The sequence below is a fragment of the Salvelinus namaycush genome, chromosome 35 (genome assembly GCF_016432855.1).
Source record: "Salvelinus namaycush isolate Seneca chromosome 35, SaNama_1.0, whole genome shotgun sequence".
Classification (NCBI taxonomy): Eukaryota; Metazoa; Chordata; class Actinopteri; order Salmoniformes; family Salmonidae; genus Salvelinus; species Salvelinus namaycush.
The window spans coordinates 25,009,842-25,022,549 of NC_052341.1; positions in this window are offsets into that span (position 1 = coordinate 25,009,842).

A 12,708-nucleotide genomic window follows, 5' to 3' on the forward strand; every position below is an offset into this window, starting at 1 on the left:
CATTCAGACCATTAGTGGTATTCCCACGCAAGAGTAATGGTTAATATGATTGGATGTTCGTTATTTGACTAGGCTACCTGTATTTGACATTGTGTTATTATTTAGCTGAACACTAGATGGTTTCATGTTATTTTTGGCAGTGAAACAAGGCTACTCAGGCGAGCAAAAAACATCACCCAAATGTATAGCCCCTTCGGAAAATCTAAATGGACTGTTTGAAAATGTGAATCACATTTTTATTTGGCGTACCCCTTACGGCATTGTGTACCCCAGTTTGGGAATAGCCGTTCTAGAGAATACAGACAGACCATTTCCAATGCATATTTGGAGTTTTGTGGATATGCACCATATCCTGTCACGCCCTGATCTGTTTTACCTGTCCTTGTGATTGTCTCCACCCCCTCCAGGTGTCGCTTATTTTCCCTGGTGTATTTATCCCTGTGTTTCCTGTCTCTCTGTGCCAGTTCGTCTCGTATGTTCAAGTCAACCAGCGTGTGTTTCCCATGCTCTTGCTTTTCTATTCTCTTTTACTAGTCCTCCCAGTTTTGACCTTTGCCTATTTTTCTGGACTCCATTCCGCCTGCTTGACAATTCTGCCTGCCCTGACCCCGAGCCTGCCTGCCATTCTGTACCTCTGGAACTCTGAACTGGTTTTGACCTTTTGCCTGTCCACGACCATTCTCCTGCCTTCCCCTTTTGGATTGTTAATAAACATCTTGGACTCTAACCATCTGCATCCCGTGTCTGCATCTGGGTCTCGCCTTGTGCCCTTATATATCCTGACCAATTCTGAATCCAGATGTGTCTTTTAGACATATTATATTGGAATTACTCCGAATATCACACATGGACATTTCCTATGGCCGGATATGGACTCATTCGATATCCTGAGATACGTGACATCCTATTTTCTCTCTTCATGTTAACAAATACATAGCATAACTGTGTTTTCTCAGCACATTAAAGATATGAAACTACTGTATATTGAGTCCAGATATGCATCTTGGTTGAGGTTCATATCCGGATCTTGATATGATTTTTGATATGCTGAAAATAAGGACAATTTCTGATGAATTTCTGAGTTTTCAGAACATGCCTAAGTAACATAATAAAACAATCCCCATCAAAATCCATCAGTTTAAGCTAGAGATATCTGGTTTTGAATGGGATGCGTCTCAATCCACTGCATCCGCCTATGTCGGACTTCCGCTTCTGCGGTGGAAGTTGGCCGAGCTACAGTTGCGTTTTTCAGACCATGAGACTTCCCGAAAATTCTGTAACGTCCGAACTAATATGACCACTCTATGGACAGGTGAGACAAACACTGATGGTGTTCTCCGTTTTGCTCTACGACCCCCACAAGCCCCACGGGACTCATCTGAAGTCGGTAACGTTGATGTGCCAACTTCTGTCTGCAGCGTCCAAACCATTTGGGCTACAAACAGGAGACAAGAGACTCTCACGAACATGATGGTGTTCTCAGTTTTGTTCTACAACCCCCACAAGTGTCACGGGACTCGTCTGAAGGTAACCCATACAAATGAATGAAAGTATGGAGGTAGTTTTGTGCCAACAAAAATATGTGTCCAAAAAACAATATATACAGTATTTCCTGAGCTTTTTTATATCTCCTAGATATAGGACAGACAATTTCAAAACCTTATTACTTTTTAAATCAAGTAGCTAAATGATCCATGCTATGGCCATTTTAAAACAATTCCATATGTTAACTTAGTAGACCCCCCCAACAGATTAAGCTTTTAGAGCTTAATATAAGATAATTAGCTAGCAACTTGGCTAGAGAGCTAGTTTCCAGTTAGCTTTCTCATCATGAATGAAGCAGGTAGAGTAGATACCTTGTGGTATGGTTAATTGAAATGACTATTTTCTTGCAATATCGCCACAATTTTGATTCATGATTTATGCATTGACAGTTTGGAGTGGATCACAGTACCACCACGTTGGGTCTTAGACGGATACATATATGATCAGGAAAAGACTACAGATATGATACATTTCTGACAATATGTGCTTTCGTTCCTGCATATAGGCTTAGATTCAGTGGTTCTTCGTTTAAAAGTTGTGTAGGACCGCAGCACAGCTTGCGGGCTGCCGCATAATTCTATGGCACGTTATTTAAGTGTCAGCCATTGTTGCCATTAGTGCTAGTTTGACCACCAGAGGGCATTTTTGAGAAGCATTTGATTGTTTTTAATATTGTCTGCACTAGAGAATTTAAAACCTTTTTTTGTAAGAACATAGCATATGGGAATGATTTTAGGAAATGTTGCTAAATGAATTTGATTAATATTATTGTATTTCTATTACATGAAAAACAAAAAACAAAACCCTCAAGGTTTCCGTCAGGAAAATATGGCGCTGTACAACGTGACCGGTCGGGAATAGGCTACTAAGTTGCAAAGAAAAAGCCATATCTCAGACTGGCCAATAAAAAGAAAAGATTAGGATGGGCAAAAGAACACAGACACTGTACAGAGGAACTCTGCCTTGAAGGCCAGCATCCCAGAGTCACCTCTTCACTGTTGACGTTGAGACTGGTGTTTTGCAGGTACTATTTAATGAAGATGCCAGTTGAGGACTTGTGAGGCGTCTCTTTCTCAAACTAGACACTCTAATGTCATTGTCCTCTTGCTCAGTTGTGCACAGGGGCCTCCCACTCATCTTTCTATTCTGGTTAGAGCCAGTTTGCGCTGTTCTGTGAAGGGAGTAGAACACTCAGCGTTGTCTGAGATCTTCAGTTTCTTGGCAATTTCTCGCATGGAACAGCCTTCATTTCTCAGAACAAGAATAGACTGACGAGTTTCAGAAGAAAGGTCTTTGTTTCAGGCCATTTTGAGCCTGTGATTGAACCCACAAATGCTGATGATCCAGATACTCAACTAGTCTAAAGAAGGACAGTTTTATTGCTACTTTAATTAGCACAACAGTTTTCAGCTGTGCTAACATAATTGCAAAAGGGTTTCTAATGATCAATTAGCCTTTTAAAATGATAAACTTGGATTAGCTAACACAACATGCCATTGGAACTCAGGAGTGATGGTTGCAGATAATGGGCCTCTGTACACCTATGTAAATATTCCATTAAAAATCTGCCATTTCCAGCTACAATAGTCATTTACATCATTAACAATGTCTACACTGTATTTCTGATCAATTTGATGTTATTTTAATGGACAGAAATGAGCTTTTCCTTCCAAAACAATGACATTTCTAAGTGACCCCAAACCTTTTAACGGTAGTGTGTGTATATATATATACACTGCTCAAAAAAATAAAGGGAACACTTAAACAACACAATGTAACTCCAAGTCAATCACACTTCTGTGAAATCAAACTGTCCACTTAGGAAGCAACACTGATTGACAATAAATTTCACATGCTGTTGTGCAAATGGAATAGACAAAAGGTGGAAATTATAGGCAATTAGCAAGACACCCCCAATAAAGGAGTGATTCTGCAGGTGGTGACCACAGACCACTTCTCAGTTCCTATGCTTCCTGGCTGATGTTTTGTTCACTTTTGAATGCTGGCGGTGCTCTCACTCTAGTGGTAGCATGAGACGGAGTCTACAACCCACACAAGTGGCTCAGGTAGTGCAGCTCATCCAGGATGGCACATCAATGCGAGCTGTGGCAAGAAGGTTTGCTGTGTCTGTCAGCTTAGTGTCCAGAGCATGGAGGCGCTACCAGGAGACAGGCCAGTACATCAGGAGACGTGGAGGAGGCCGTAGGAGGGCAACAACCCAGCAGCAGGACCGCTACCTCCGCCTTTGTGCAAGGAGCACTGCCAGAGCCCTGCAAAATGACCTCCAGCAGGCCACAAATGTGCATGTGTCTGCTCAAACGGTCAGAAACAGACCGTTACTGGAGTTACTTTGTGTTGTTTAAGTGTTCCCTTTATTTTTTTCAGCAGTGTATATATATACATATATATATATCATATTTTTGTCCCAGAACATGAACCATGTGTTTTGTACTGTTCTGTAGTTTCGACCCAATGATTCGTCTGACAAACAAAGAACTGTGTGTGCTGCAGGCCCAGGCATGGATCAAAGCTGGCGAGACATTCAATGACATCATCATGAGATATAATGGACTCTATGTCAGAGAGGTGTTTTTGGGACCACATTGTGTCTATTGTCCTGCTAAGTGTTTGAAAATATGTTATCTAATATCTAAGGAGCTTTTATATAATTATAATGCAGGGTTAATAACAATAATAATAATCGTTGGATAACAGATTGGCTCTCGGAACTCATTAAGAGGCGGCTTCTATCTTCAATATAATCATTAATTCAGAAGGTTAAACCCTTAGGTTTTAGGCCTGCGGTAAGTTATAATAATCAATGCTTTCTGGGAATGTTTAAAAGTTGGTGGAGTTAGACATTTTAAAATCAACCAATGTCAACCTTTAAATGCTATATTAACCAAATGTTTAAAGTCCGTGTGGGCAACCGAGAGAATGCATTTGACTGTTTTTAATATTAGTTATCAACCAAAAACACAGCATCTGCCTTGGTAGAAATATATTATTGAATTAGATTTTTTTTTGTACTATTTCAAAATGCATGTTTATTAGGCTACTGTGCAGTGTCTTTAAATACAATGCACCCCTTCCCTTCTTTCCTACTCTCCTTCTTGTCAAGAGTCTATTGTCCTGCTAATAGCCCATCATGGGCGGATGGCTTCTTTTGTATTCCAATGTATTGAATGATTGTAATAATTACAGTAATTTACCATTCTCATTATCGGAGTGGAAACGTTGTTGCAGAGTTCATAATCTAATTTTAAAGTTCTCTGGTGGTTACAGTCCTAACCCTGGAATGGGTAGCACCTTAGAAAGAAGCTGGCTTGATGAAAACCATGTCCATTTCGTCTGCTCTCTTTGGCGTCTATGTCATTTTACAATAGGCCATAAGTATACAGCAGATCGGCGATTGTCCTCACTTTGATTGATTAATTTAAGTGAGCAGATTAGTGCTTTCAGGAGGAATGGAAAATGTGTGTCAATTCATAAACCATGTGCCATGGAATTGGTACATCGAAAATCTCTCCCAACTGTTTTGCAATCTATATGGCACAGCTGTCCGTTTTTTGGTCCTTAAATGACACTGGTATATATTTTTATTTATCACAATTTTCTTTAACCTGTTTGGGCTGCAGGGGCAGTATTCAGTAGCCAGATAAAAGGTGCCCATTTCAAACGGCCTCGTACTCAATTCTTGCTCGTACAATATGCATATTATTATTACTATTGGATAGAAAACACTCTCTAGTTTCTAAAACCGTTTGAATTATATCTGTGAGTAAAACAGAACTCATTTGGCACCAACTTCCTGACCAGGAAGTGGAAAGTCTGAAATCGAGGCTCTGTTCTAGGTCCTGCCTATAAATGGGCATGATACGTATTAGTATACATGCACGTCATACACCTCCCCTAGATGTCAAGAGGCAGTGAGAGAAGAAATTGAGTGTTTATCTTGGTCTGAAGTGGAATAAATCCTCTTGGAATGACGTGTCACCCATTTCCTGTTTTCAGGAAGGCGCGAGAAGGAACCGGGGATTGCCTTATGAAAAGCTGTCGTTATAGGCGACTACTATCTCCGGCTTTGATTTTATTTGATACATGTGACCATATCATCGTAAAGTATGTTTTTTCAATATAGTTTAATCAGATTATTGAAATTTTTTCGGGAGTTTTGCCGTGTTCCGTTCTCTTCCGTTTGTTGACATGGAGAGATTCGTACCACTTGGCAAGTGTGCTTGCTAAATCGAGAGGGAAAAAGGCCGTTCTAAATCCAAACAACGATTGTTCTCGACAAAGGACCCCTTATACAACATTCTGATGAAAGATCAGCAAAAGTAGGATCCATTTTATGATGGTATTTCATATATCTGTCGTACATGTGAACTAGTCGTTGGCGCCCAGCTTTTGGGTACTCTCTCGCTATACCTAAGCTGGATGTCGTAATGAAGTTATTTTTAGAATTCTAACACGGCGATTGCATTAAGAACTAGTGTATCTATCATTTCCTATACAACATGTATTTTTTAGTTATGTTTATGAATAGCTATTTGGTCAGAATATGTGTGTCAGAAAAAGTGTCAGAAAAATATCCGGACGTTGTGGGAAAAAATAGCTACGTTAGCACAATGTATACCACTGATTTCAGCTCTAAATATGCACATTTTCGAACAAAACATAAGTGTATGTATAACCTGATGTTATAGGACTGTCATCTGATGAAGCATATCAAGGTTAGTCAAAAATTATATATCCTTTGCTGGTTTGTTACGATCGCTAACTTTTGCTACTGGGAAATGGCTTGTGTTTCTGGCTATTGTGGTAAGCTAATATAACGCTATATTGTGTTTTCGCTGTAAAACACTTAATAAATCGGAAATATTGGCTGGAATCACAAGATGCCTGTCTTTCATTTGCTGTACACTATGTATTTTCAGAAATGTTTTATGATGAGTATTTAGGTATTTGACGTTGGTGTCTGTAATTATTCTGGCTGCTTTCGGTGCAATTTCTGATTGTAGCTGCAATGTAAACTATGATTTATACCTGAAATATGCAAATTTTTCGAACAAAACATAGATTTATTGAATAACATGTTATAAGACTGTCATCTGATGAAGTTGTTTGTTGGTTAGTTTGGTTGGTTCTTGGTTAGTTAGGTTGGCTTTGTGCATGCTACCTGTGCTGTGAAAAATGTCTGTCCTTTTTTGTATTTGGTGGTGAGCTAACATAAATATACGTGCTGTTTTCGCTGTAAAACATTTTTAAAAATCGGACATGTTGGCTGGATTCACAAGATGTGTACCTTTCATTTGCTGTATTGGACTTGTTAATGTGTGAAAGTTAAATATTTCTAAAAAATATATTTTGAATTTCGTGCCCTGCACTTGAGCTGGCTGTTGTCATAAGTGTACCGACGTCGGGCTTGCAGCCAGAAGAAGTTAACCAATTTTGATCTTTAACAGACAAGTTCCTTACTTTTCCCTTCTTCCACTTGATAAAAGGTTCCAATTGATAACATTTTTTTTTATTGATTAGTATATTTGATTTTAACCACAATATTTGTTTATATTATTTATTCTGTCTTTTCTGATGGAATAAACTGAAATTGCAACCAACTTTCTATGGCTTGTTTAAAAAGTAATGATATTTTGGAGATTATTTCGTTTTCAAATAACCGAAAGTGAGCGGTTTCAATCTGAATAACGGGGAAAAGGCCATTCTTGAACATGGGGTGAGACATTCTTACTAATTTGTTTACTAAAAAGCCAGTTTGTTTTGTATAATTATTTATATCTGTTTTTAGAAGGAGAGGAACCAAAAGACCACTGCGCCTATTTTTCCAAAATTGTCAGTTCACATCTCAAGTTAAATTCTCCCATTGTATTAACTTTTTTTTTTTTTTAAATAACGTGCTCAATGTAAACGGACATTTTCTCTGGCCCAGATCGTAGAATATGCATATAATTTACAGATTAGGATAGAAAACACTCCAAAGTTTCCAAAACTGTCTGTGAGTATAACAATACTTATTCTGCAAGCGAAAACCTGAGAAAATGTAACCCGGAAGTGATATAAAAAAAAGAAAATGTGTTTCCTGGCCCGTCTAACCTCCATTTAACTTCTCTAGGATAGGGGGCAGCAAATTCACTATTGGATAAATAGCGTGCCCAATTTCAACTTCCTTCTACTCATCCCCAGAATATAAGATATGCATATTATTAGTAGATTCGGATAGAAAACACTCCGAAGTTTCTAAAACTGTTTGAATCATGTCTGTAAGTATAACAGAACTTATGTAGCAGGCAAAACCCCGAGGACTAACCATACATTTTTTTTTTAAGTCACTGTCTGTTCAATGAGTATTCATTGGAATACTAGATTTCTAATCACCCTGTTTTCAGTTCCTACCGCTTCCACTGGATGTCACCACTCTTTGGAAATAGGTTGAGGTTATTCCTTTGTGCAATGAAGAAGTGAGGCCACCTGGAAACAGTGTAACGTCATGTGTACTGTTTGAGAGTTGCGCAAGACTAGAAAAGTAGCGTTAGTTTGTTGATCTACTGTATTGAAAACAGATAGACCCGTCTTCAATTTGATCGATTATTAACGTTTACAAATACCTTAAGTTGTATTACAAAAGTAGTTTGAAATGTTTTGGCAAAGTTTAGAGGTAATTTTTGAGATATTTTGTAGTAACTTTGCGCAAATTGGAAGCTGTTTTTTTCTGGATCAACCGCACCAAATAACTGGACAATTTGGATATATATGGACAGAATTAATCGAACAAAAGGACCATTTGTGATGTTTATGGGACATATTGGAGTGCCAACAAAAGAATCTCGTCAAAGGTAAGGCATGATTTATATTTTATTTCTGCGTTTTGTTTCGTGCCTGCAGTGTTGAAATATGCTACACTCTCTTTGTTTACTGTTGTACTATCATCAGATAATAGCATCTTATGCTTTCGCCGAAAAGCCTTTTTGAAATCTGACATGGTGGCTGGATTCACAACGAGTGTAGCTTTAATTTGGTATCTTACATGTGTGATTTAATGAAAGTTTGATTTTATATAATTTTTTTGAATTTGGCGCTCTACATTTTCCCTGGCTATTGGCCAAGTGGGACGGTAGCGTCCCACATATCCTAGAGAAGTTAAAGGGGTATCAACCAGATTCATTTTCCAATGGCTTCCTCAGACTGTGACCAGGCTTTAGACATAGTTTCAGGCTTTTATTTTGAAAAATTAGCGAGTTTTTTCAAAAGTAGTCAGGTGTCCTCTGACTATTTCCTGCGCGCGAGAGAGTGGCACCCCATTTTCCTTTTGTCTCTTAATGAATAGGTTATGGTCCCGGTGAAATATTATCGATTATGTTTGTTAAAAACAACCTGAGGGTTGATTATAAAAAACATTTAACATGTTTCTACGACCATTACGGATACTTTTTGGAATTTGTCAAATGGAACACGGCTTTGGTTTTCTCAACATAATTCGCAACCCAAATCGCGTTTTTTTGTGATAAAAGTAATATTTATCGAACAAAAATAACATTTTTTTTGTAACTGGGAGTCTCGTGAGTGGAAACATCCGAAGATTATCAAAGGTAAGCGATTCATTTGATTGCTTTTCTGACTTTCGTGACCAAGCTAACCAAGCTAGTATAAGGCTAGCTGTTGTAGCATTGAAAGCTACACTCACAAAAGCTTGGATTTCTTTCGCTGTAAAATATATTTTCAAATTCTGACACGATAGGTGGATTAACAACAAGCTAAGCTGTGTTTTGGTATATTTCACTTGTGATTGCATGATTATAAATATTTTTTGTAATATTTTTGCATTTGGCGCCCTGCAATTCTAGCGGTGGTTTAGGAAAGTGATCCCGTAAAAGGGATCCGTAGCGCAGAGAAGTTAACCCAAGTTCTCTCTTATATCCAGGACCACCAACAGTTTTTTTTTGTTGCTGCCTGGTGCAGGAATCTAGTGCCAGAGGAGAGAGACTATCAGACTGAAAACACCTCATTCTAACTCCCCCTTGTGATAGTGTGGTGCAATGACAGAATGCCACCATCTACCACTAACAGTCGCGGCATAAGCTCGTAACTTTTAAAGGAAGAACCACTTCATCATGTCATCATGTTGACACATACCATTTCTGGAGTTAGAATATTCTACAAATATGTATACAAGTAAGCAAGTGCACTTGAAAATGTATAAACAATTTAAAACAAACATTTAGACCCTCGAAATTGAGCATCCTGTTTCCATTGATTATTCTGTAAGATGATTCTACAACTTGATTGGAGTCCACCTGTGGTAAATTCAATTGATTAGACATGATTTGGAAAGGCACACACCTGTCTATATAAAGTCTCAAGGTGACAGTGCATGTCAGAGCAAAAACCAAGCCATGAGGTGGAAGGAATTGTGCGTAGACTTCTGAGACAGGATTGTGTCAAAGAACAGAGCTGGGGAAGGGTACCAAAACATTTCTGCAGTATTGAAGGTCCCCAAGAAACAGTGGCCTCCATCATTCTTAAATGGAAGAACTTCCTAGAGCTGGCCATCCGGCCAAATTGAGCAATTGGGGGAGAAGGGCCTTGGTCAGGAAGATGACCAACAACCCGATGGTCACTCTGACAGAGCTCCAGAGTTCTTCTGTGGAGATGGGAGAATCTTCCAGAAGGATAACCATCTATGCAGCACTCCACCAATCAGGCCTTTGTGTAGAGTGGCCAGACGGAAGCCACTCCTCAATAAAAAGGCACATGACAGCCCATTTGGAGTTTGACCACAAGGCACCAAAAGGACTCACAGACCATGACAAACAAGATCCTCTGGTCTGATGAAACCAAGATTGACCACTTTGGCCTGAATGCCAAGTGTTATGTCTGGAGGAAACCTTGCACCATCCCTACGGTGAAGTATGGTGGTGGCAGCATCATGCTGTGGGGATGTTTTCATTGGCAGGGACTGGGTCACTAGTCAGGATTGAGGGAATGATGAACGGAGCAAATCAGAGAGAGATACTTGATGAAATCCTGAGCGCTCTGGAGCAGGTTCCTCAGACTGGGGCGAAGGTTCACCTTCCAACAGGACAATGACCCTAAGCACACAGCCAAGACAAAGCAGGAGTGGCTTAGGAACAAGTCTCTGAATGTCCTTGAGTGACTCAGCCAGAGCCCGGACTTGAACCCGATTGAACATCTCTGGAGAGACCTAAAAATAGCTGTGCAGTGATGCTCCCCATCCAACCTGACAGAGCTTGAGAGGATCTGCAGAAATGAATGGGAGAAACTCCCCAAATACAGGTGTGCCAAGCGTGTAGCGTCATACCCAAGAATACTCTAGGCTGTAATCGCTGCCTAAGGTGCTTCAACAAAGTCCTGAGAAAAGGGTCTGAATACTTATGGAAATGTGATACACCATTTGCTACAATTATGGGGTATTGTGGGGTATTGTTTGTTGATTGATGAGGGAAAAAACAATTTAATCCATTTTAGAATAAGGCTATAATGTAACAAAATGTGGAAAAAATTAATGGGTCTGAATACTTTCAGCATGCACTGTAGATAAAAATATAGAACATTTTTGCACAGTGCAAAGCATCTGCAGTTGGTTTCCCATGTAATACGATACGCGTGGGAGACTACCTAACACTCCACAATCTTCCTCAGCTGACTCCACTGACAAAGGCTGTTCCCTGTATGCTGGGAGCTACAGCACAGATAAGGAAGGCCAGAAGTTTTTTGCCAGATAGCCTATCGAATAGAGGGGGTCCAGAAACCATTGGGTTGCCGGTTCAAATCCCATGTCCGATATGGAATATGTAGTTCATATTAGGGGTGTGAACTTTTAAATGTTTAAACGAAATCGAATCCCTCCACGAAATTAAAATCAAAGTGCAGTTACAAAACATGCCACATGTCATTGTCAAAAGTACAGATTTTTATTGTAGCCCAGGACAAGCACACTTCATTCAAATTGTCAACTAACTATCAATCAGTTCAATGAGGTATGTTTGTCCGGGGCAACCACAAAAATGTGTGCTGTTCGGGGTACTCAAGGACTGGAATTGGGAAACACTGGTATAAGGTATATGTCATAACCAGTGAACCATGCAGTATACAGTCCAGTAAACTCTGTGGTTACACAAACAACTATGACAAAGTACTATATAAAACACCAGAAATACACCTCCAGTAATGTAACGTTCAAAGCCAGTGCACCTGGTTGTGTCGAAAGACTGCAAAGTGTGTTGTTGTGTTACAATGTATACAGGCATGATCACCAATTATCACGGAAGAAAGGTTGATAAACAAAAACAACTATATCAGGATACTGACAGAGGATACTATAGTAGCCTAAATACTGTGTAGATATCTCTCTCTCTCACACCCACCCACACCCACCCCCACCCACCCTCACAGACAGAAGAAAACACACACACACACACACACACACACACACACTACACTATATCCCCTTTACTGGACACACATCTGCACAGGATTATCAGATTAGTGACTGGAGATTTTGCATTCCTGACAGGGCTGTGGAGGCAAATTGGGACACTTTGGGTGGTGCCGTGTGTGTGCATATGTATGTGTGTGTTTTGTGTGCAATTATTATACGATGGGTATCAGTGCTTGCTTATGTGCTTTAGTGTTGCACGGTATACCAAAACTTCTGTAGTTTTTCGATACTAGAACATAAAAAAACAGTTCGGTACAAGAATTTGTATTACTTTCGGCACTTATGTCAAATGTGTTTCACGGACACTTATTATAGCATTTACTAGGGTTGCAAAGGGTCGGAAACTTTCCGGTAAATTTCCAGAATTTTTCCAGAATGTTCCATTGGAAGTTAAGTCCAGGAATTTGGGAAATTTTTAACTATTAAATAGTAGACTACAGCAAAGTGTGTTTAAATCATTTCTAACTTGTTAACAATTTCCTCAAGTTAGTTTTTTCTACCATCTGGGTTTTAGCTTGCTTGAGCCTGCTAACTGAGGAGTGTTAATTCACCTATTTCCATACATGTTTCGTTGTAAAACATTTATCTTACAAAGGAGTTGTTTAATCTAACTGCTTAACTATTTATATGTACATGGAATTGTATAATTTTCTTTTTTACTCACTTGTTTCTAATCTTTACAGGAAAAT